This window comes from Haematobia irritans, chromosome 1, assembly GCF_050003625.1.
Source record: "Haematobia irritans isolate KBUSLIRL chromosome 1, ASM5000362v1, whole genome shotgun sequence".
NCBI lineage: Eukaryota > Metazoa > Arthropoda > Insecta > Diptera > Muscidae > Haematobia > Haematobia irritans.
Window position 1 is genome coordinate 218,458,211 of NC_134397.1, and position 26,336 is coordinate 218,484,546.

A 26,336-nucleotide genomic window follows, 5' to 3' on the forward strand; every position below is an offset into this window, starting at 1 on the left:
CCAAAATTAAATATTTGTTCGCTTAACCCAATTCCGTTGAATTAATTGAAATTTGTAGAATTTCTTAAAATTACAAAAGATGAATTTTGCCATTAGCTTTGAAATATCAGTTACACTGACATTACTATGAAATTAACAATTCAAAGAATTCATCATTTATCTGTTTGTTGTTTGTATCATATGAAATCAAATTGCCTCAAATGTTCCACACATTTATCTAAGCGAATGAAAATCCATCAGGATTTTGATGTATTTTATTAAATTTTCCATAAAAACACGAGTTTATTTAAGAAAGAATTCTGTTACAAATGTCTATAATTATTTTATGATGTTCAAATTGAATTTACAATTTAAGTTTATATCCTGAGGAAATTCTTTGAAAACACCTTTAGGATCCACGTGTAGGCTTCTTTAAACAGTGTGGGCTGTTTTGCTTGATGATTTTGTCATGTCAGTTATTGCCATAATGGTTGGGGAGAAAATCTAAAGCGGCCCCGAGAACAGAAGAAACTGAATGTTAAACATATCAAAGAATACAGTGAATCGTAAAATGTACATACTTTTTAAATGTTAATGGAAGATGATGTATATTCTATTACAAAGAAACAATCAGAGAAGGTGGCAATTAACTGTGGTTACAGTCATGAATTTGGTGTATATTATTTTTCGTTTATTGTTTTGACTTCGTGAGGGCCGTATCTAAAATCTATACCAAATGCTATATCTAATATAGCGATTTGCCCGATTTATGGAATATTCAAAGGAAGTTATCATTTTGAATATTGGGGATCAGTGTTACCGTTTCCGACTTTAGTCGCATTTTGCAACCTTTCTGACGTCACGCGATTTTTTGTGCGACTTTTTTAAAATATGCAAAAAGGGAAGTTTTTCAATTTGAAGCAATTTTTATACCCTGCGCCGCACTGTGGAACAGGGTATTATAAGTTAGTGTATATGTTTGCAACACCCAGAAGGAGACGGATAGACACATGGTGTCTTTGGTAAAAACGCTCAGGATGGGCTCCTGAGTCGATATAGCCATGTCCGTCTGTCTGTGAACACATTTTTGTGATAAAAGTCTAGGTCGCAGTTTTAGTCCAATCGACTTAAAATTTGGCACAAGTATGTGTTTTGGCTCAGAATAGAACCCTGTTGATTTTGAAGGAAATCGGTTTAGAGTTAGATATAGCTCCCATATATATCTTTCGCCCGATATGGACTTATATGGCCCCAGAAGTCAGAGTTTTACCCTAATTTTCTTAAAATTTTTCACAAAAAGAACACTTAGTACTATAGTCAAATGTGCCAAATTTTATTGAAATCGGTTCATATTTAGATACAGCTCCCATATATATCTTTCGCCCGATATGGACTAGTATGGTCCCGGAAGCCAGAGTTTTACCCCAATTTGGTTGAAATTTTGCACTAATTTAGAAATCATGTATTAATTTAATCACCTCCTCCCACGTTCCCTGTAAATTTCAAGTAGATCGGAGATGTTTAAATTTTGCTCTATTGTTTTAAAGAGACGTCACTTGCCCCGATAAAATATCGTCAAACACCGAAGTGAATAACACCCTTAACCTTCCCTGAAAATTCTTGAAACTTTCCTTCAAGTGTGGGGCAAGGAAGGTTGTCTCCCCGTTCATAACCTTCCCCCTCCCCGTACACATATGAACCCATCAGGTACCCTAAAGGGTGATACGGTCAAAATTTGGTCAATATAAACTTGACGTATTTCTTTCAATTTTGCACTTAAAAAACCTGAACACCCCTCATTTTGAAGGTGTGAGTGTGTCCTATTTTGATTTTGGAATTCACTTTTCAGTTGTCAAAATGCCGTCCAAGCAAGAAGAGCAGCGTATCAAAATTTTGCTCGCGCATCGCGAAAATCCGAGCTACTCGCACGCAAAGCTGGCAAAATTGCTAAAAGTTGCCAAATCAACCGTTACAAATGTAATTAAAGTTTTTGGGGAACGTTTGTCGACAGTCAAGAAGTCTGGATCGGGGGGAAATCGAAAACCGGAAGCCGCTGAGACGACAAAGAGAGTTGCCGGTAGTTTCAAGCGAAACCCTAACCTCTCTCTCCGAGATGCCGCAAATAAGCTGGGTGTATCGTCTTCAACCGTGCATCGAGCCAAAAAACGAGCCGGACTATCGACTTACAAGAAGGTAGTGACTCCAACTCGCGATGATAAACAAAATACGACGGCCAAAGCGCGATCCCGGAGGCTGTACACGTCGATGCTGACGAAGTTTGACTGCGCGGTAATGGACGACGAAACCTACGTCAAAGCCGACTACAAGCAGCTTCCGGGACAGGAGTTTTATACGGCAAAAGGAAGGGGAAAAGTAGCAGATATTTTCAAGCACATAAAACTGTCAAAGTTGCAAAGAAATATCTGGTTTGGCAAGCCATCTGTACATGTGGCTTGAAAAGCAGCATTTTCATAGCTTCCAAGAAATTTACGTGAAAGAGTGTTTGAATAAACGTCTGCTGCCTTTCCTGAAGAAAAACGGTTGTTCCGTACTGTTTTGGCCGGATTTGGCATCTTGCCATTACGGTAAAAAGGCCATGGAGTGGTACGCCGCCAACAACGTGCAGGTGGTTTCCAAGGACAAGAACCCTCCCAACACGCCAGAGGTCCGTCCAATTGAGAAATACTGGGCTATTGTCAAGCGGAACCTAAAGAAGACCAAAAAAACTGCTAAGGACGAGCAGCAGTTCTAGACAAACTGGCTTTCTGCGGCGAAGAAGGTGGACAAGGTGGCTGTACAAAATCTGATGGCAGGTGTCAAGCGTGAGGCACGGCAATTCGGATTTGGAAAAGCGAAAGCCTAACTGAATATTTTTCCTGAATTTTATACTAATTGAACTTGAAAAAGAAATTTAATTTGATTTTTTAAATAAACGATTTCACCGATTTACACGCGTTTTCCTTTGACCAAATTTTGACCGTATCACCCTATATTAATTTCATAACCTCGCCGCAAGTTCTCTGTAAACCTTAGATAATTTAGAGAATTCTAGTTTTTTCACTGTACTTTAAAAAATTCGAACAAAGGGGAGGTCCCCCTCTGCCACCAAATATCGAAATATAAAGTGGCGGATTTTTGTCTAGATGCCAACCCCAACCTTCAATGAAAATTTCAAGCAAATCGGTCTACTTTGGTCCAATTTTCAAAAAGTCCGACAAAGGGGAGGTCCCCCGCCTCGACCAGGTGCCAAAGAATGAGGAACCCTATTTTCACCACATGAGCGTGCCATATATATTTGTCGCCCGATATTCAGTAGCCAGAGTTTTGCCCTAATTTGCTTTAAATTGTGCACAGGGAGTAGAATTAAAATTGTATGTTACCTATGCATGCCACATTTGGTTGAAATCGGTTCAGGTGCAGATGCTGCAAATTTTATAAAATGTGCTTAAAATTTATAATCGTCTTTTCTTTAACTCTTTGCTTTATAAAATTGAAATTGACTGATTATTTTTTCACAAATAAATATATGAATAGAAATCAATCTTGTAACAGACAAAATTATAACAGCTTTAAACCAAGGATGCGAAATCCAAAAAGTAAGTCTTAGCCTATATTTGAGGGTTTTATCTTTTTTATTCAAGGATTCAACATGTCGGTTAATTTAGAGATTATTCCATTAAATCAAAAATGTCGTTTTTTTACTGAAGGAAATTTTGATTTTTTTAGAGATATTAAGAATTCGTGTCCTAAATTTAATGAGACAATATTCAAGGAATGATCATTAACTTTTCTTTAATTGAAATTTAAAATTTCTTTATTTTGAAAACATATAAATTTTAATATTGTGTAAAATGCTTGTCCTAGGTTGTCTAATCTTTCATATGAGGTCAATATTTTTTTCGGCATTTTATGCTATTTCTTTAATTAAATATTAAAAACAAAATTTATATTTTTTTGTTGTCACTGTGCCTCCCAAATAATGATATTCTTCAGGTGTTTGTTTGGAGCGAGCAATGAATTGATTTTCCCGGAAAGAATGATACAGACAGAAGGCGAAAGCAAAGAAGATGTATAGACATTGTTGCAAACAATCACAACAAATACAATAATTTATTTATTTTCCAAAGTGATTTTGACTTTTCTTCCGATTCTTTAGCTATCTGGGCTTTAGCCAGTTTCTTTTGTTTTTGTAATCTCTACACAATCATCATTTACGCCCGTTCACTCAAGACCATGAATGACGAATACATCAAACCTGAGGAGCCCAAACAAATACCAATGTACCTGGGGAAAACTCTTTAAAATGTATGTGAATAAGTGTGTGCAGGTGTTTGGGCTTTTGCCCGGCTCACCCTTAACATCTTCATCCTTCCATGTGTTTTGTGTTTGTGTGCCATAAACTCTTATTTCGTCGTTATTATCAACGAAAGCAACAGTGGCAGCATTAAAATATTTGGCAACACTTTGTGCATACCAAACTGAGAGAATAGAAAAAGATGGGAAAAGTAAACCACAAATGATATCCTTCATTGACTTAATGTTATTTAACACCATTCCTCGAATTGTAAATTGGTGGTGTTGAATCATGTGTATTGAATCAGTAGGAGGTCTCTGTTGAATCTTCGTATACACGTTCCACTTTTGTCATTTAAAGGACGAGAAGAGGTTAAGAAATCAGAATCGAAGGTAGATGAGGTGATAGGTTTGTTGTTTAAAGTGTTTTGGTAAACCAACCCAGCAATAAAAAATTTAATAAAATTTTTTATAAAAATACAATTTTCACAAAATTTTCTATAGTAATAAAATTTTAACAAAATTTTGTATAAAAATAAAAGTTTGACAAATTTTTCTATAGAAATAAAATTTGACAACAATTTCAATAGAAATAACATATTGACAAAATTTTTCATAGAAATAAAATTTTAACAAAATTTTTTAAATAAATATAAAATTTTGAAAATTTTTCTATATTAAAAAATTGTGACAAAATTTTCTTTACAAATATAAAATTTTGACATACTTCTATAGAAATATAAAATTTTGAGAAAATGTTCTATATAGAAATAAAATTTTTACAACATTTTTATAGAAATAATATTTTGACAAAATTTTCTGTAAGTTTAAAATTGTGACAAAATTTTTAATAAAAATAAAATTTTGACAAAATTTTCAACAGAAATAAAATTTTGACAAAATTTTCTATAGAAATAAAATTTTGACAAAGCTTTTCAATAGAAATATATTTTTAACAATATTTTCTATAGAAATACAAATGTTGACAACATTTTCTATAGAAATAAAATTTTGACAAAATTTTCCATAGAAAGAAAATTTTAGCAAAATTTTGTAAAGAAATAAAAAATTTTGAGAAAATTTTCTATAGAAATAAAATTTTGACAAAATTTTCACCAATCCAGCAATAAAAATTTTAACAATATTTTCTATAGAAATAAAATTTTGAAAAAATTTTCTATAGAAATAAAATTTTCACAAAATTTTCTATAGCAATAAAATTTTCACAAAATTTTCTATAAAAATAAAAGTTTGACAAATTTGTCTATAGAAATAAAATTTTGACAACAGTTTCAATAGAAATAACATATTGACAAAATTTTTCATAGAAATAAAATTTTAACAAAATTTTTTAAAGAAATTTAACATTTTGAAAAATTTTCTATATTAAAAATTTGTGACAGAATTTTCTTTACAAATATAAAATTTTGACATACTTCTATAGAAATATAAAATTTTGAGAAAATTTTCTATAGAAATAATACTTTAACAAAATTTTCTATAGAAATAACATTTTGAAAAAATTTTCTGTAAGTTTAAAATTGTGAAAAAATTTTTAATAAAAATAAAATTTTGACAAAATTTTCTATAGAAATAAAATTTTGATAAAATTTTCCATAGAAATAAAATTTTGGCAAAATTTTAAAGAAATATAAAATTTTAACAAAATTTTCTATAGAAATAACATTTTGACAAAATTTTCACCAACCCAGCAATAAAAATTTTAACAAAGTTTTCTATAAAATTACAATTTTGATAGAATTTTCAATGGCAATATAACATCTTGACAAAGTTTTCTATAGAAATATAAAATTTTGATAAAAGTCGCTATATAAATAACATATTGACAAAATTTTGTATAGAAATAATTTTTTTTACAAAAAATTCTAAATAAAATTTTGACAAAATTTTCTGTGGAAACAAAACTTTGAAAAAAATTTATATAGAACAAGTATATACGGCCAGGCCGAATCTTATGTACCCTCCACCATGGATTGCGTAGAAACTTCTACGAAAGACTATCATCCACAATCGAATTAATTGGGTCTTAAAACTTCTTAATATCGTTTTCTAAATTTTTAGTTAGTCCATACGTGGTATATATTAGACAAAAAGGGTTTGCATAGGTAAGTCTACAAATAATTATGAATCGATATGGACTTTTGCACGGTACGTAGAGAGCCAGAATTGAAATATGGGGGTCGCTTATATGTGGGCTATAAACAATTATGAGCTTTATATAGACCAATTTTTGTGTTATTGGGGATCTATTTATCTGAGGGCTATATATAACTATAGACCGATATGGACCTAGTTAGGCGTGGTTGTTAACGGCTATATACTAGCACAATGTATCAAATTTCAACGGACTCGGATGAAATTTGCCCCTCCAAGTGGCTCGAAAACCAAATCTTGGGATCGGTTTATATGGGGGCTATATACGATTATGGACTAATATGAACCAATTCCTGCATGGATGTTAGATATCATGAACTAACATCACGTACCAAATTTCAACCGAATCGGATGAATTTTGCTCTTCCAAGGGGCTTCGGAGGTCAAATCTTTGGATCGGTTTATATGGGGCCTATATATAATTATGGACCGATTTCGACCAATTTTTGCATGGGTGTTTGAGGCCATATATTAACGTCATGTACCAAATTTCAACCGAATCGGTTGAATTTTGCTCTTCCACGAGGCTCCGGGGGTCAAATCTGGGGATCGGTTTATATGGGGGCTATATATAATTATGGACCGATGTGGACCAATTTCCGCATGGTTGTTAGAGATCATATACTAACACCATGTACCAAATTTCAGCCGGATCGGATGAAATTTGCTTCTCTTAGAGGCTCGGCAAGCCAAATCGGGGGATCGGTTTATATGGTGCCTATATATAATTATTGACCGATGTGGACCAATTTTTGCATGGTTGTTAGAGTCCATATTCCAACACCATGTACAAAATTTCAGCCGGATCGGATGAAATTTGCTTCTCTTAGAGTCTAAGCCAAATTTGGGGGTCAGTTTATATGGGGGCTATACGTAAAAGTGGACCGATATGGCCCATTTACAATACCATCTGACCTACATCAATAACAACTACTTGTGCCAAGTTTCAAGTCGATAGCTTCTTTCATTCGGAAGTTAGCGTGATTTCAACAGACGGACGGACGGACATGCTCAGATCGACTCAGAATTTCACCACGACCCAGAATATATATATACTTTATGGGGTCTTAGAGCAATATTTCGATGTATTACAAACGGAATGACAAAGTTAGTATACCCCCATACTATGGTGGAGGGTATAAAAATAAAATTTCGAAAAAATGTATATAGAAATATAAAATTTTGACTAAATTTTCTACAGAAAAAAAAGTTGACAAAATTTTCTATAGAAATAAAATTGTGAAAATTTTTTCTATAGAAATAAAATTTTGACAACAGTTTCAATAGAAATATTTATGGACCGATTGACAAAATTTTCCATAGAAATAAAATTTTAACAAAATTTTTTATTGAAATATAAAATTTTGAAAATTTTCCTATAAAAAGAATTTTCTTTGCAAATATAAAATCTTGACATACTTCTATAGAAATATAAAATTTTGACAAAATTTTCTTTAGAAATAAAATTTAGACAAAATGTTCTATAGAAATAAAATTTTGACAAAATTTTCTATAGAAATAAAGTTTTAACAAAATTTTCTATAGAAATAAAATTTTGATCAAATTTTGCATAGAAATAAAATTTTAGCAAAATTTTCTAAAGAAATATAAAATTTTAACAAAATTTTCTATAGAAATAACATCTTGACAAAATTTTCAATAGAAATACAATTGTAGGAAAATTTTCTAAAGAAATATAAAATTTTGACAACATTTTTTATAGAAATAAAATTTTGATAAAATTTTCTATAGAAATAAAATTTTGAAATAATTTTTTATAAAAATAAAATTTTGACAAAATTTTCTTTAGAAATTTTGCCAAAATTTTGTAAAACTAAATTTTTTATAAAATCTTCTGTAGAAATAAAATTTTAACAAAATTTTCCATAGAAATGAAATGTTGAAAAAATTTAAATTTAGTAGAAAAAATTTAAATTTAGTAGAAAATTTTCTCAAAATTTTGTTTCTATAGAAAATTTTCTCAAAATTTTATTTCCATAGGAAATTTTGCAAATTTTTTATTTTTATAGAAAATTTTGTCAAAGTTTTATTTCTAAAGAAAAATTTGTAAAATTTTTATTTCTATAGAAAAGTTCCTCATTTTTTTTTTTTTGTTTCTATAGAAAATTTTGTAATAATTTTATTTGTATAAAAAATTTTGTGTAAAATTTATTTTTTTTTTATTTATTTATTTTTTTATTTATTTTCTCGATTTTGTAATTTGAAGCCATGGGCCAATATATATTAAATTACAATAAAGACTACTCCAAAATTTAGAATACAAAATTATAAAAACATAATGACTTAAGACTTTTGGTACAATTTTCTCCAAATTTTGGTAAATTAAATTTGCAACCGTGAATGTCGGACACATTTGTGACTCGACCGTAAACAGGAACAAGAAGTGGTTAAAACGAGACTCCTCGTTTTATTTCTATGGAACAGTGGCCACCACAATCTCGGGATCTCATTTCTTTGAACTTTTACTCCTGGGTCATTTTTTGGTTGCCACAAAAAAGTTCGAAATTGTCGCTCATCTCAACATGGCACTTTTCCAGACATTGACCGAAATACCGCACAGCCACTATGGTGCATCATGTGATGGCTTTGTTGGTCGTTGGAATGCCATAATTTGTGCCTGATTCTAATATTTGATATTATTTCTATAACATTTTGCTTTTGAACAATAAAGTTAAAAACACAATAAAAATATAGGACTTTGTCTTGTTGTATTACATATCAGCCATATTATTATATAGTTTGTTTTAAACATTTCTCAAATTAACCAAAAATTTTTCCCTGGCGGGTTCAGTGCTAAGTGTCAAAAAAGTTCTCTATTTTTGTTGCAGCACCAAGCTCACATTTAAATTATATTGCAGATTATTAGAACTTTTAAGAATAAATGATCCATGTAATAAATGTTTATACCAAAACTCTGTTCGCTGGGTTAAACACCATTCTAGTCATCCTTAGTTGCCTTTCCTTAATGTCGACAAATTTCCATAAGCAAAATTTGTGTAAATGAAGGCGATGATGGGCCATCTACACGAACATCTTCTGTCTACCAATTCGTGTTACTCTTGGTGAAAACCACAAATCAATATTTACATTTGAAACTCATAGCATAGCGAAGGACATTGCTTGCCAATAAGGATGACAACAGGAGAAGGACTAGGGTGGGGGAGCCCTAGGGCAAGGTAACACGCAAATTGTAAACCACACAAAATTTAACAATGAAATTTCTACCTTTTAAGAGATTTATTTAAATTTCTTGTGTTCGACAACAAAAGAGGATACGACTACAACACCGCCACCACCATCGACAAAACATGATGGTGATGTGAAACAAAACAGCAATAGTGACAACCCTGAGACAGCCCCAATGATTTGCAACAACCGAAAGGATATCAAAGTGAAAAAAGTATACATAGCTGCTACTTATGTGTCCTTACAAAGGCATCTGTTTATAATGGTGTAGGTGAATGCATAGCAGTGTGTGTGTTTGTTTCTTGAGTGGGATTTTAAACGTGGGTAGAAAAAAGAGTTTTTTAAACTTTTGTTTCTCAAATTCCAAATCAAACCAAAATATTAAAATTAAAATTCCATTCCATTACAATGTTACCAAGAAATATGTTCTTCTTTCCGAAATAAAAATTTCGATTGATGTAGATCTAGATTTAGTAGCCTTATATTTGAAATTTTGGCACTCTCCTTACGTAGATATTTATTTATTTTTCTAGTTTACACTGGGAGCACTTCGGTACAATGAAAACCTTTTTATCGAATCCCACAACAACACTTCCATAGAGAAAATCTTTCGAAGCAATGTTGCCATTGTCATTGGGGTTTTCATTTTTATTATTGTTTTTGTTGTTTTATTCTCTTGAACTGTAATGCATAATGCAGGGATGCCAGAGGGCTTTTTTTAATTCCCCACGTAACTTAAAAGACGTGCTTTTTTTACCTAAGCCCTACGCCAAAAAATTAATAAAATTCAAACAAGTAAGGTATGACAATCAAGATGTAATAGCAGGGTAGATTCCCTGAAATAAGTGACTAAAATTTTCTGTTTTTGTCAAAATTTTATTTCTCTCGAAAAATTTGTCAAAATGTTATTTCTATAGAAATTTTGTCTAAATTTTATTTATATAGAAAATTTTGTCAAAACTTTATTTCTATAGAACATTTTTTAAAATTTTATTTCTATAGAACATTTTGTCGAAATTTTATTTCTATAGAAAATTTTGTCAACATTTTATTGCAATAGGGAATTTTGTCAAAATTTTATTTCTATGGAAAATTTTGTCAAAATTTTATTTCGTTTTGTTTGTTATTGTTAGTTTACTCTTCAGTCAATATTGTTGTTTTTGATTTAAGTTATAGCAATAAAATTTTATTTCTATAGAAAATGTTGTCAAAATTGTATTCAATAGGAAATTTGGTAAAATTTTTATTTCTATAGAAAATTTTGCCAAAATTTTATTTCTTTAGAAAATTTTTCAAAATTTTATTTCTGTATAAAATTATGTTAAAATTTTATTTCTATAGATAATTTTGCCAACATTTTATTTCTATAGATAATTTTGCCAACATTTTATTTCTATAGAAAATTTTGCCAAAATTTTATTTCTTTAGAAAATTTTGCCAAATTTTGTTTTCATTCGTTTTGTTTTGTTATTGTTGGTTTTGTTCTTTAAGCATTGTTGTTGTTTTTTTTTATTTTCAGCTTAAAACCATACATTCACTAAACTACAAGTGTAGCTTAACCAACAGAGGAAAATAATGTTTGTCAAATTTATTTGGCAAAGCCCTATAGACTGCAAGATGGTTGGATGGACGCACGTTTCGGAATTACTACATTCCTCATCAGCATCCTCTACTTGCAGCAAAACTATCAACCAATTATCAGAATAGATTCAGGCAGTTCATTAAACCCAACCATGAACCACACTTGAACCTTCCGAAAAAAGGTTTTGTATGATAGCCGGCTTATGCCGAAATAAATTCGAAACAAACATATCTCTTTTCCTATGCCACTGTCAAATCATCGATTTGAGTGCATTTGGCTGGGTTTATTTTTGAGCGTGCTTCCTCTTCTTTTTTCATTCGTTTTGTTTTGTTATTTTTGGTTTTGTTCTTTAAGCATTGTTGTTTGTCTGAATTTATTCTGATAATTGGTTGATAGTTTTGCTGCAAGTCGATGATGCTGATGAGGAATATGGTAATTCCGAAACGTGCGTCCATCCAACCATCTTGCAGTCTATAGGGCTTTGCCCAAATAAATTTGACAAACATTATTTTCCTCTGTTGGTTAAGCTACACTTGTAGTTTAGTCAATGTATGGTTTTAAGCTGAAAATAAAAAACAACAACAATGCCCAAATTTTATTTCTATACAAAATTTTGTCAAAAATTTTATTTCTATAGAAAATTTTGTGAAAATTATATTTCTATAGGAATTTTGTCAAAATTTTATTTCTATAAAAAATGTTGTCAACATTTTATTTCAATAGGAAATTTTGTAAAAATTTTATTTCTATGGAAAACTTTGTCATAATTTCATTTCGTTTTGTTTGTTATTGTTGGTTTACTCTTCAATCAATATTGTTGTTTTTGATTTAAGCTTAAAGCAATAAAATTTTATTTTTATAGAAAAGTTTGTCAAAATTATATTTCAATAGGAAATTTGGTAAAATTTTTATTTCTATAGAAAATTGTGCAAATTTTTTTTTTATAGAAAATTTTGTCAAAATTTTATTGCAATAGGAAATTTTGTCAAAATGTGATTTCTTTAGAAAATTTTATTTCTATACAAAATTTTGTCAAAATTTTATTTCTATATAAAATTTTGTAAAAATTTCATTTCTATAGAAAATTATGCAAACATTTTTTTCTATAGAAAATTTTGTCAAAATTTTATTTCAATAGGAAATTTGGTAAAAATTTTATTTCTATAGAAAATTTGGTCAAAATGTTTTTCTATATTTTGTCAAAAATTTATTTATATAAAAATTTTGTCAATATTTTATTTCAATAGGAAATGTGTTTAAAGAAAATGTGGTCAAAATTTCATTTCTTTGGAAAATGTTGCCACAGTTTTATTTCTATAGAAAATTTTATTTCTATAGGAATTTTGTCAAAATTTTATTTCTATAGAAAATCTTATCAAAATTTTATTTCTATAGAAAATCTTGTCAAAATTTTATTTCTATAGAAAGTTTTGTAAAAATTTTATTTCTATAGAAAATTTTGTCAAAATTTTATTTCTTTAGAAAATTTTGTCAAAATTTTGTTTCTATAGAAAATTTTATCAAAAATTTATTTCTATAGAAAATGTTGTCAAAATTTTATTTCTATAGAAAATTTTGTCAAAATTTTATTTATAAAGAAAATTTTGTCCAAATTTTATTTCTATACAAATTTTTTTCAAAATTGTATCTCTAGGTTACATAAATCTGTAAAAATTTTGTCAAAATTTTGTTTAAATAGGAAATTTGGTAAAAATTTTATTTCTATAGAAATTTGTTCAAAATGTTTTTCTATAGAAAATTTTGTAAATATTGTATCCCAATAGGAAATGTGTTAAAAGTTTTATTTCTATAGAAAATTTGGTCAAAATTTTATTTCTATGGAAAATGTTGCCAAAGTTTTATTTCTATAGAAAATTTTGTCAAAATTGTATTTCAGTAGTAAATTTGGTAAACTTTTTATTTCTATAGAAAATTTTGTCAAAATTTTATTTCTATACAAAATTTTGTTAAAAATTTATTTCTATTGAAAATTTTATCAAAATTGTATTTCTATAGAAAATTTTGTCAAAATTTTATTTTTATAGAAAATAGTGTCCAAATTTTTTTCTATAGAAAAAAGAGTTTATTTCTACAGAAAATTGTTGAAGTACCTCATTGCAAAATCTGCCAAAATATAAAAAATTCTGCCAATCTCTCAAACAGTAAAAAATCCATCATTTTTGGCAAAATTCTACCAACTGTAGCAACAGTTGTTTGGAATCAATATTTCCCCCCATCGAACAGATATATACATATATGACAGCTTTATTTAAATCTGCACCAATTTCCGCCAAATTTGGCACACATTGCTAAAATATTAAGTGTACTCTTTGTGGCAAATTTTAGAATTTTTGGGGTAACACTGTTGTCAAATGAGTGTAAATCGGACGAAAGCTATATGTGGGAGCTATATCAAAATCTGAATCGATTTTGATCCTTTTTGGCATGCATAGTTAGAATGTCAATTCTATTACCTCAACAATATTTCATGTAAATCGGAGTAAAAATTTTGCGTCTGTGGCTAAAAGAAAGTAAATCCGATCAAAAGTATATATGAGACTATATCTAAATATGAACCGATTTATTCCAAAATTAGTGAGTTCCTATTCTCATCCAAAGCACATATGTGTGCCAAATTTGAATTCGATTGGGCTAAACCTGCGACCTAGATCACAAAAATGTGTTTACTGACGGACAGCCGGACGGACAGGCGGGCATGGATAGATCGACTAAGGGACCTGCTATGGCCAATATTTCTAAAGACAATGGAGTTATTGTGAGGCAAGTTCGGTGAACATTTTATTTCACGTTAGAAAATTTTTTGTTAAAGCTCGTGTCTGTACAGACAATCCAGCTTCAATTGACACTTTGGAAGACAAAATTGACAGATGTATTCGAGAGATGCTGGCCGAAATATTGCAAAGGTATTGCTAAAATTTGACTAAGTGGATGGACCATTTGAGAGACAATCACGGTCAAAATTTTCATGAAACAATTTTCAAATATAAATTATTTGGGTTCTATCGAGTCAAATGCAGATTTCTTTAATTCTTCTGAATTTTATGTGCTTTTAATTTTTGAAAACTTTTCCTATAGCTCTTAGAAAATCACCTTTTTATTATATAAATTAACGTCAGTATAGATTTTTTAAGAAATTTAAACGGAAATTCAGTTACATTGTCTTTTTCGGGTGATATTTGAGAATTTTCCTTAAAATTTAAAATAAAATTCATACATTTATGATAAAAATGAAATATCTTAGAATTTTCCTTATGCTTGTAATTTAAAAATAAAATTCCCCAAAAACCGATTTTCCTTACATCTGACATCACTGATGCAGGAACTAGACCCAGAGAAAACGAATTCATTTCAATACGTTTTTGTTTATTGTGGGTGAGTGTATGTGTATATGTTTTTCGGGTATATATGGTTGGATGAAAATCCTTGAATTTACATGGGAAATTTGATTTTAGTTTTTCCTCTTAATTCATCAATAGATAAACAAGTTCCGACAAACAAAAAGATACTATTCCAAATACTTGCACTCAATCATTCATCACCATGTTCTTTGTGCTGCATGTTTTTGGGTCGGTAAGGTATTACATCAACAATGCAGGAAAATATTTGGGTGATGTTATTTTTTGTCTAGTATAGTAAAAATACCACAACCATGGAGAACAAGGAATATTAACATTGGCGTAGTGTAGACGATTGTTTTATTTTTTGTTTTTTATTTTAGCACTACCAATGAATATGCAATCACACCGCAGGATATTTCCCTAACAAACAATTTCTCGAGAAAAACACGGGCGTATTTGGAAATATATATATTGTGAGAAAAGATTAAAGTTGAATATTAAAGGGTGTTATTTTAAGAGCTATATGAAATTAAAAAAAAAAGAAAACACAACCGCAACCCATGATGGAGGTTCATAAGATTAGGCCTTGCCGAACTTATGGCCGTATATACTTGTTTAATTTTATATTAGTTTTATTGTTAAAAAAGAAAAAAATCTGAAAAACATCCAATTTTAGAAACAATTGGGATTTGAACGATCTGCCTACCTTTGACACAAATTATGGCCTTTAAACAGCCGATAATGTCATCACATGCGGTATGAAAGTAGTACTGCGGTATTTGGGCCCATCCCAAGCGGCATTTATTTTGACCCCATGATCGATGAATACAAGTGATGAGCGAAGATCGGCATTTATGGCGGCCCACACCAATACCATTGGCGTTGCTTGAGTTCTGGTGACCAATCGAAGGTGTAAATTTCAGTTTAATTTCAAGTAAACGCGATCATTTTGTTTTCTCACAAACTGCTCAATTTTGAATGGCTTCTCATCGAAGAAAACCAAATTGGCCTCTTTCGTAAAATCGAAGTTAATCCTTGACTCTTTCCAATCTACTTTTTGTTTGTGTACCTGTGAGCTGCAACCCCAATTTCTGGGGCCTTATTTCAAATTTGTTTTGGGACCCTATTTCATTGAGGCCTTTTTTCGTGGAATCTTGATTGAAGGGTTGATTTTAATGTATGACAGGAAGAGCTCGATTAAATTGTCTTATATGCAAAAGACAACACTTCTAGCAACGCAGTGCATTTAATTCTACCTTAACCCATTCACAACCGAATTAAGCCTAATATTAAAGACTTTATGTTTACTTTTTTTTTACTTGTACTAACTGCATGTAAAAAAATGTAATTTTAAAAGCCTACCTCAATTACTCGTATATAAAGAGTTCTTGCTCTGAAAAAATGATTTTTCAATTGTGACCAAATCGCCTTACGAAAATAAGCGATATTCGGCATATAAAGAAGAATCTAAAAAGAATCGTTCATTACATAAGCTATACATTTTGTGTGAGTGTATATTTACTAGCGGCATATAACATCTCAAATCCCAAAATTCCATTTTTTCATTAATAGTTAAACAATAATCTACCAAAGACGATTTTAGCAAACAACTAGCGAATAAAAAATACGAGTTTTTTATTCGGTAGTTGTAGTTTTTAATCAATTTTTCGTGGTTATTATGAAAACAATTATTTCTTCGAATGAAATGTTTTACTATTTTATTTTATAAGTTTATTTATTATTTTGTGATCACTGCTAGTAGTGACAATTTATTTGGGTGTATAAATATGTAAATGTGTCGAAGTTTTATGGACTGTGATAGAATGACCTAAAGCGAAGGGAGCCACCGTGGTGCAATGGTTAGCATGCCCGCCTTGCACGGGCGTATTTGGTCCTGTTCCTACAAGGTCCTGGGTTCGATCCCTGCTTCGACCGAACACCAAAAAGTTTTTCAGCGTTGGATTATCCCATCTCAGTAATGTTGGTGACATTTCTGAGGGTTTCAAAGCTTCTCTAAGTGGTTTCACTGCAATGTGGAACGCCGTTCGGACTCGGCTATAAAAAAAGGAGGTCCCTTGTCATTGAGCTTAACATGGAATCGGGCAGCACTCAGTGATAAGAGAGAAGTTCACCAATCACCATCCTGAAGGCTGTGGAATTTTTGGAAGTTTGACAGTCGTTTTAGGCATAATAGTAGCTTCAGGGTTAGTTTCGATATAAACTTCGGGTCATAAAATTTATATTCATAATATTTTCTAGTTCTTCTGCATCCCGGAACCTCATTGATTAACTTTGAAGCTGCAACATCAGTTCTAGAATTGCAAGCCGATTAACTTTGAGACTGCAACATAACTGCCAGAATTACATGTCGAAACGGGAGCCACCGTGGTGCAATGGTTAGCATGCCGCCTTGCATACACAAGGTCGTGGGTTCGATTCCTGCTTCGACCGAATACCAAAAAGTTTTTCAGCGGTGGATTATCCCACCTCAGTAATGCTGGTGACATTTCTGAGGGTTTCAAAACTTCTCTAAGTGGTCTCACTGCAATGTGGAACGCCGTTCGGACTCGGCTATAAAAAGGAGGTCCCTTGTCATTGAGCTTAACATAGAATCGGGCAGCACTCAGTGATAAGAGAGAAGTTCACCAATGTGGTATCACAATGGACTGAATAGTCTAAGTGAGCCCGATACATCGGTCTGCCACCTAACCTAACCTAACCATGACCTAAAGCGAAAATGATAATTATAAAATAAATTGACTTTATAGAAAATTTTGTTAAAATTTTATTTGTATAGAAAAATTTGTTAAAATTTTACATATGTAGAAAATTTGTCAAGATTTTATTTCTATAGAAAAATTTTATTTGTATAGAATATTTTGTCAAACTTTTATTTCTACAGGAAATTTTATAAATTTTTTTTCTATAGAAAATTTTGTCAACATTTAATTTCTATAGAAAATGTTGTTAAACTTTTATTTTTATATGAAAAATCAATCAAATCCTAATTTTATTTCTATAGAAAATTTTATCAAAATTTTATTTCTATAGAAAATGTTGTTAAAATTTTATTTCTGTAGAAACTTTTCTCAAAATTTTATTTCTATAGAAATTTTTGTCAAAATTGTATTTCTATAGAACATTTTGTCAATATTTTATTTCTATAGAAAACTTTGTAAAAATTTTATTTCTACAGGAAATTTTATCAAAATTTTATTTCTATAGACAATTTTGTTAAAATTTTATTTCTATTGAAAATTTTGTCAAAAGTTTATTTCTATAGAACATTTTGTCAACATTGAATTTTCTATAGAAAATTTTTTCAGAAATGTTATTTCTACAGAAAATTTTATCAGAATTTTATTTATACAGAAAATGTTGTTAAAATTTTATTTTTATATGAAAAATCAATCAAATCCTAATTTTATTTCTATAGAAAATTTTATCAAAATTTTATTTCTATAGGAAATTTTGTCAAAATTTTATTTCTATAGCAAATTTTGTCAAAATTTTATTTCTATAGAAAATTTTGTTGAAATTTTATAAAAAAAAAACTTGTTAAAATTTTATTTAAAAAAAAAAAAACTGTAAAACTGTAAAGAAAACTTCTTTAAAATTTTATTTCTATAAAAAAAACTTTTTTAAAATTTTATTTCTATATAAAATTTTGTCAAAATTTTGTTTCTATAGAACATTTTGTCAAAATTTAATTTTCCTAAAAACATTTTGTCAAAAATGTTATTTGTATAGAAAATTTTGTCAAAATTTTATGTCTACAGAAAATTTTGTTAAAATTTTATTTTTTTAAAAACGTTTGTCAAAATTTTATTTCTATGGAAAATCAATCAAATCATAATATTATTTCTATAGAAAATGTGGCAAAATTTTATTTCTACATGAAATTTTGTCAAAAATATTATTTCTATAGAAAATTTTGTCAAAATTTTATTTATATAGAAAATTTTATCAAAATTTTATTTCTATAGAAAATTTTGTCAAAATTTTGTCAAACTTTTATTTCTATAAAAAATTTTGTCAAAATTTTATTTCTATATAAAATTTTGCCAAAATTTTATTTTTGTTTAAAATTTTGTCAAAATTTTATTTCTATTTAAAATTTTTTCATAATTTTATGTCTATAGAAAATTTTATTTCTATAAAACTTTTTGTCAAAATTTTATTTCTGTAGAAAATTTTGTTGAAATTTTATAAAAAAAAATTATTTTTATAAAAAAATTGTAAAATTTTAAAGAAAACTTCTTAGAAATTTTATTTCTATAAAAACTTTTTTAAAATTTTATTTCGATGGAAAATTTTGTCAAAATTTGATTTTCTTAAGAAAAATTTGTCAAAAATGTTATTTGTATAGAAAATTTTGTCAAAATTTTATGCCTACAGAAAATTTTGTTAAAATTTTATTTTTATAAAAAGGTTTGTCAAAATTTTATTTCTATGGAAAATCAATCAAATCATATTATTTCTATAGAAAATTTTGTCAAAATTTTGTTTCTATAGAAATTTTTTTTCAAAATTGTATTTCTATAGAAAATTTTGTCAAAATTTTATTTCTATAGAAAGTTTTGTCAAAAATATTATGTCTATAGAAAATTTTGTCAAAGTTTTATTTCCATAGAAAATGTTTGTCAAAATTTTATTTCTATTTAAAATTTTGTCAAAATTTTATTTCTGGTTAAAATTTGGTCAAAATTTTATTTCTATTTAAATTTTTTTCAAAATTTTATGTCTATAGAAAATTTTGTCGTAATTTTATTTCTATAGAAAATTTTGTCAAAATTTTATTTCTTTTTAAAATTTTTTCAAAATTTTATTTCTATAGAAAATTTTGTCAACATTTTATTTCTGTAGAAAAATTTGTCAAAATTTTCAATAGTAAATATTGCCAGAATTGTATTTCTATAGTATATGCTTTCTACTAGTTATGCAAAAGTTGGTCCATATCGGTCATAATAATATATAGCGCCCATAAAAACCGGACCCAAAAAACAAAGGAACAAATTTCGTCCGATCCGTTTAAATTTAGTCTCTTTAATTACCGTGCGAAAATTGATTGTGGATCAGTCTTTAGTAGAATTTTCAACGCAATCCATGATGGTGGTGGGTACTTAAGATTCGGCTAGGCTGAAATTAATTCCGTATATACTTGTTTGTTAATTCCTTTTTATTCGCCATGAGAACCATCGATATATTCATATATCTATTCCTAAAATTTTAATGATATATTTTTAACGTATAATTCCCTATTTAACGTCAACCAATATCAAGCTGACGGTTAAAAAGCATCAGTGACAAGAAGAGCCAATTAAATGTGAATACAAATGAGTGCAACATCACTAAAAGGATTACTGTCAAGGATGTTTTTTTTTTTTGTTGCTACTGGCATTGGATAAAATCAACGGTAGTATATCATTTTCCTTAGCAATTTACGATATTATATCGTTATACCTTATTGCTATATGAACTCAACTACAATTCTTATGATAGGGAACCATCATTCAATGAAATGTTGATGTGTGCGTTTCGTGTTTGATTTGATTTAAGCTGATTTCAAGTGGATTACTATGGATTTATGTTCACAAGAGTTTTGACACAAACCTTGAAAAGAATCCCCCATATTGATGTTCCATTGCGAAAACTGAAATATTCTATCATGTGGCACAAATGCACTCAAATCACTAACAGCAGGCTCTTTTGTCAACCTCATCATCGGCATCATTGACTTGCAAATGTTGACTTCGCAAAAACGCGGAGGAAAAACTCTTGTCTGGATTTGAGTTGAAGTGAATCGTATATGAAATTATATTTTCAGTTATGTCAAGAGGGATGACTGTATTTTGAAAAAATGGTTGATTATTTTTTGGTTTATTTTTTTTTTATGTAAGGTATACAGTAATATTTTCAATTCATAGGCTTAAATGTCATGCAAACACAAATAAATATCACATAAATAAATAAAATATTACAAACTTATGTGATATTTTGTCATAATCAATAATTTTGTCATACTCGTATATCAAAATACCCTTCATAATAATCAGCTTACAAGCAGACAATAGTCCCAAACAAAATATTTTTTTCAATGTTAAAAATGTTAAATTGTTTGAAAAATATGCAGCCAGATCGGTTCTGAACTAAACAATTTCCAAAAGACTTCTTTAAATTTTCCTTAACCCTTTGACTACCGTTGTGCACTATAGAGGACATTCGAAAATCGCACCAAACTCTAACCCAACTTAGTTTTGATTTGTTTCTCGATACTATTATAAAGTAGAGGCTATAATATAAATGTGCTATACATTTTTTTTCCATATGGTTAGGCATTAAAATTAATTTTTATAAACTTCATTAACTATCAATGAAAAATACGCAATTTGATATTTGGGATTTCCCGTCGCCGTTCGGACTCGGCTATAAAAAGGAAGTTCCTTGTATATCCTTGTATATAGAAATAAAATTATGGCAAAATTTTCTATAAAAATAAAATTTTGACAAAACTGTCTATAGAAATAAAATTTTGACACAATTTTCTATAGAAATAAAATTATAACAAAATTTTCTATAGAAATAAAATTTTGACAAAATTTTCTATAGAAATAAAATTTTGACAAAATTTCCTATAGAAATAAAATTTTGACAAAATTATATATATAGACATAATATTTTGACAAAATTTTCTATAGAAATCAAATTTTGACAAAATTTTCTATAGAAATAAAATTTTAAACAAAATTCTCTAAAGAAAAGAAATTTTGACAAAATTTTCTATAAAAATAAAATTATGATTTGATTGATTTTCCATCTAAATAAAATGTTTACAAAAATTTTAACAAAAAAAAAAATAAAAACAAAAATTTATAAAAATAAAATTTTAACAAAATTTTCTATAGAAATAAAATTTTGACAAAATTTTCTATAGAAATAAAATTCTGACAAAATTTTCTATAGAAATAAAATTTTGACAAAATTGTCTATAGAAATTAAATTTTGACAAATATTTCTATAGAAATAAAATGTTGACAAAATTTTCTATAGAAATAAAATTTTGACAAAATTTTCTATAGAAATAAAATTATGGCAAGATTTTCTATAGAAATAAAATTTTAACAAAATTGTCTATAGAAATAAAATTTTGACAAAATTGTCTATAGAAATAAAATTTTGACAAAATTTTCTATAGAAATAAAATTTTGATAAAATTTTCTATAGAAATAAAAATTTGACAAAATTGTCTATAGAAATAAAATTTTGACAAAATTTTCTATAGAAATAACTTTGTTAAAATATCGATAGAAATAAAATTTTGACAAATTTTTCTATAAAAATAAAATTATGATTTGATTGATTTTCTATAGAAATAACATTTTTACAAAAATTTAAAAAAAAAATATAAAAGTAAAATTTTAACAATTTTTTTTTTATAAAAATAAGATTATAACAAAATTTTCTATAGAAATAAAATTTTGACAAAATTTTCTATAGAAATCAAATTTTGACAAAATGTCCTATAGAAATAAAATTTTGACAAAATTTCCTATAGACATAAAATTTTGAAAAAATTTTCTATAGAAATCAAATTTTGACAAAATAAAATTTTGACAAAATAAAATTTTAACAAAATTTTCTATAGAAAAGAAATTTTGACAAAACGTTCTATAGAAATAAAACATTGACAAAATTTTCGATAGACATAAAATATTAAACAAAATTCTCTAAAGAAAAGAAATTTTGACAAAATTTTCTATAGAAATAAAATTTTGACAAAATTTTCTATAGAAATAAAATTATGGCAAAATTTTCTATAGAAATAAAATTTTAACTAAATTGTCTATAGAAATAAAATTTTGACAAAATTGTCTATAGAAATAAAATTTTGACACAATTTTCTATAGAAATAACATTTTGATAAAATTTTCTATAGAAATAAAAATTTGACAAAATTGTCTATACAAATAAAATTTTGACAAAATTTTCTATAGAAATCAAATTTTGACAAAATTTTCTATAGAAATCAAATTTAAACGAAATTTTCTATAGAAATAAAATTTTGACAAAATTGTCTATAGAAATAAAATTTTGACACATTTTTTTATAAAAATAAAATTATGATTTGATTGATTTTCTATAGAAATAACATTTTTACAAAAATTAAAAAAAAAATTATAAAAGTAAAATTTTAACAATTTTTTTTATAAAAGTAAGACTATAACAAAATTTTCTATAGAAATAAAATTTTGACAAAATTTCCTATAGAAATCAAATTTTGACAAAATTTTCTATAGAAATAAAATTTTAAACAAAATTCTCTAAAGAAAAGAAATTTTGACAAATTTTTCTATAAAAATAAAATTATGATTTGATTGATTTTCCATCTAAATAAAATGTTTACAAAAATTTTAACAAAAAAAAAAAAATAAAAACAAATATTTATAAAAATAAAATTTTAACAAAATTTTCTATAGAAATAAAATTTTGACAAAATTTTCTATAAAAAAAAAAATTGACAAAATTTTCTATGGAGATAAAATTTTGACAAAATTTTCGATAGAAATAAAATTTTGACAAAATTGTCTATGGAAAAAAAATTTTGACAACATTTTCTATAGAAATAAAATTTTGACAAAATTTTCGATAGAAATAAAATTTTGACAAAATTGTCTATGGAAATAAAATTTTGACAAAATTTTCTAAAGAAATAAAATTTTGACAAAATTTTCTATAGAAACAAAATTTTCTATAGAAATCAAATTTTGACAAAATTTTCTATAGAAATCAAAATTTGACAAAATTTTCTATAGAAATAAAATTAGGGCAAAATTTTCTATAGAATTAAAATTTTGACAAAATTGTCTATAGAAATAAAATGTTGACAAAATTGTCTATAGAAATTAAATTTTGACAAATATTTCTATAGAAATAAAATTTTGACAAAATTTTCTATAGAAATAAAATTTTGACAAAATTTTCTATAGAAATAAAATTATGGCAAGATTTTCTATAGAAATAAAATTTTAACAAAATTGTCTATAGAAATAAAATTTTGACAAAATTGTCTATAGAAATACAATTTTGACAAAATTTTCGATAGAAATAAAATTTTGATAAAATTTTCTATAGAAATAAAAATTTGACAAAATTGTCTATAGAAATAAAATGTTGACAAAATTTTCTATAGAAATCAAATTTTGACAAAATTTTCTATAGAAATCAAATTTTGACAAAATTTTCTATAGAAATAAAATGTTGACAAAATTTTCTATAGAAATCAAATTTAAACAAAATTTTATATAGAAATAAAATTTTGACAAAATTGTCTATAGAAATAAAATTTTGACAAAATTTTCTATAGAAATAACTTTGTTAAAATATCGATAGAAATAAAATTTTGACAAATTTTTCTATAAAAATAAAATTATGATTTGATTGATTTTCTATAGAAATAACATTTTTACAAAAATTAAAAAAAAAATTATAAAAGTAAAATTTTAACAATTTTTTTTTATAAAAATAAGATTATAACAAAATTTTCTATAGAAATAAAATTTTGACAAAATTTTCTATAGAAATCAAATTTTGACAAAATGTCCTATAGAAATAAAATTTTGACAAAATTTCCTATAGACATAAAATTTTGAAAAAATTTTCTATAGAAATCAAATTTTGACAAAATAAAATTTTAACAAAATTTTCTATAGAAAAGAAATTTTGACAAAACGTTCTATAGAAATAAAACATTGACAAAATTTTCTATAGACATACAATTCTAAACAAAATTCTCTAAAGAAAAGAAATTTTGACAAAATTTTCTATAGAAATAAAATTTTGACAAAATTTTCTATAGAAATAAAATTATGGCAAAATTTTCTATAGAAATAAAATTTTAACAAAATTGTCTATAGAAATAAAATTTTGACAAAATTGTCTATAGAAATAAAATTTTGACACAATTTTCTATAGAAATAAAATTTTGATAAAATTTTCGATAGAAATAAAAATTTGACTAAATTGTCTATAGAAATAACATTTTGACAAAATTTTCTATAGAAATCAAATTTTCACAAAATTTTCTATAGAAATCAAATTTTGACAAAATTTTCTATAGAAATCAAATTTTGACAAAATTTTCTATAGAAATAAAATTTTCTATAGAAATCAAATTTAAACAAAATTTTCTATAGAAATAAAATTTTGACAAAATTGTCTATAGAAATAAAATTTTGACAAAATTTTCTATAGAAATAAAATTGTTAAAATATCGATAGAAATAAAATGTTGACACATTTTTCTATAAAAATAAAATTATGATTTGATTGATTTTCTATAGAAATAACATTTTTACAAAAATTAAAAAAAAAAATATAAAAGTAAAATTTTAACAATTTTTTTTATAAAAATAAGATTATAACAAAATTTTCTATAGAAATAAAATTTTGACAAAATTTCCTATAGAAATAAAATTTTGACAAAATTTCCTATAGACATAAAATTTTGACAAAATTTTCTATAGAAATCAAATTTTGACAAAATTTTCTATAGAAATAAAATTTTAACAAAATTTTCTATAGAAAAGAAATTTTGACAAAATGTTCTATAGAAATAAAACATTGACAAAATTTTCTATAGACATAAAATCTTGACAAAATTTTCTATAGAAATAAATTTTTGAGAAAATTTTCTATAGAAATAAAATTTTGAAAAAAAATTTGGATAGAAATACAATTTTGACAAAATTTTCTACAGAAATAAAATTCTGACAAATTTTTCTATAAAAATAAAATATTTGACATATTTTTCTCTAGAAATAATTTTTCCGATTTTTTATCCGATTTGTCTGAACTAAAAAATCTAGAAGTAATTTGGGTCCACAAATAGGTATGCCGAAAGGAAATTATTTATCTTGGACTAACATGTTTGCTAGTAATAATTTTCTTTTAATCAAAACATAGTTTGGATCATAAAATTGTTGAAGTAAAAAGAAAATCCTTAATTCATTTTTATTCCTTCAGTAATTTGCTCATTTTTAATTTTAAAACCTACTCGCTTTACTATATGTAATTTATTCAATATCATTTTTACACAACCATCAACAGTCCATTCAAAGCCAATAAGCTCGTGGTAATTTCAACAAAAATATAATTAAATTATTATAATACCGATAAGTGCCCTTTAGAGTGCAAATGTAAATTTCCCCTAGCATCGTAACATGTTGACAACATTTCATGTGAATACGGCCAATCACATATCAGAATAATTTTTATTATAAAAATTATTATTCGCATTACATAACGATATAATGAATAAATTAAATATGCATCTGTGTTATGTCAATATATTGGCATCATCATCATCATCATCATCATCAATCAATAAAATTAAGGGTAAATCATTAAAAAACCCTTAAGGCCTTATCATTTGGTCTTCCTCACTCAAGAGATATGAACATATGCTCATTACTGCTGGAGAATATTGTGGGAAAAGGAAAACTTGTATAGCAAAAATACCTCTTAATAATGAGATGAGATGAAGCCTGTCATAAGCTGCCATGAGTCAAGAAACCTTTTTTTGTTGAAAAACTGAAAACATTTTGTCCGACTATTGTTGTTTTATATTTATGATGAATTAAAAAAGTAATACAGACCGATATTCAACCCATATCCATCCTTCATCCTTCTACATAAATATTTCACTAACATTCAAACACTGGCACATACTAAAATATTTTGTTT

At 26.9% G+C, this 26,336-nt stretch overlaps 1 long non-coding RNA gene across 1 annotated transcript; it reads right to left on the bottom strand.

The window, feature by feature from the left end:
- Nucleotides 1-242: 242 nt before the first annotated feature.
- On the bottom strand, nt 243-20,443 carry LOC142219472 (uncharacterized). Its single transcript, XR_012717593.1, has 2 exons — nt 20,209-20,443; nt 243-510 (listed from the first exon to the last, which is right to left on the bottom strand). It is a non-coding gene; the product is annotated as an uncharacterized LOC142219472 (long non-coding RNA).
- Between the last annotated feature and the right edge of the window lie 5,893 nt (nt 20,444-26,336).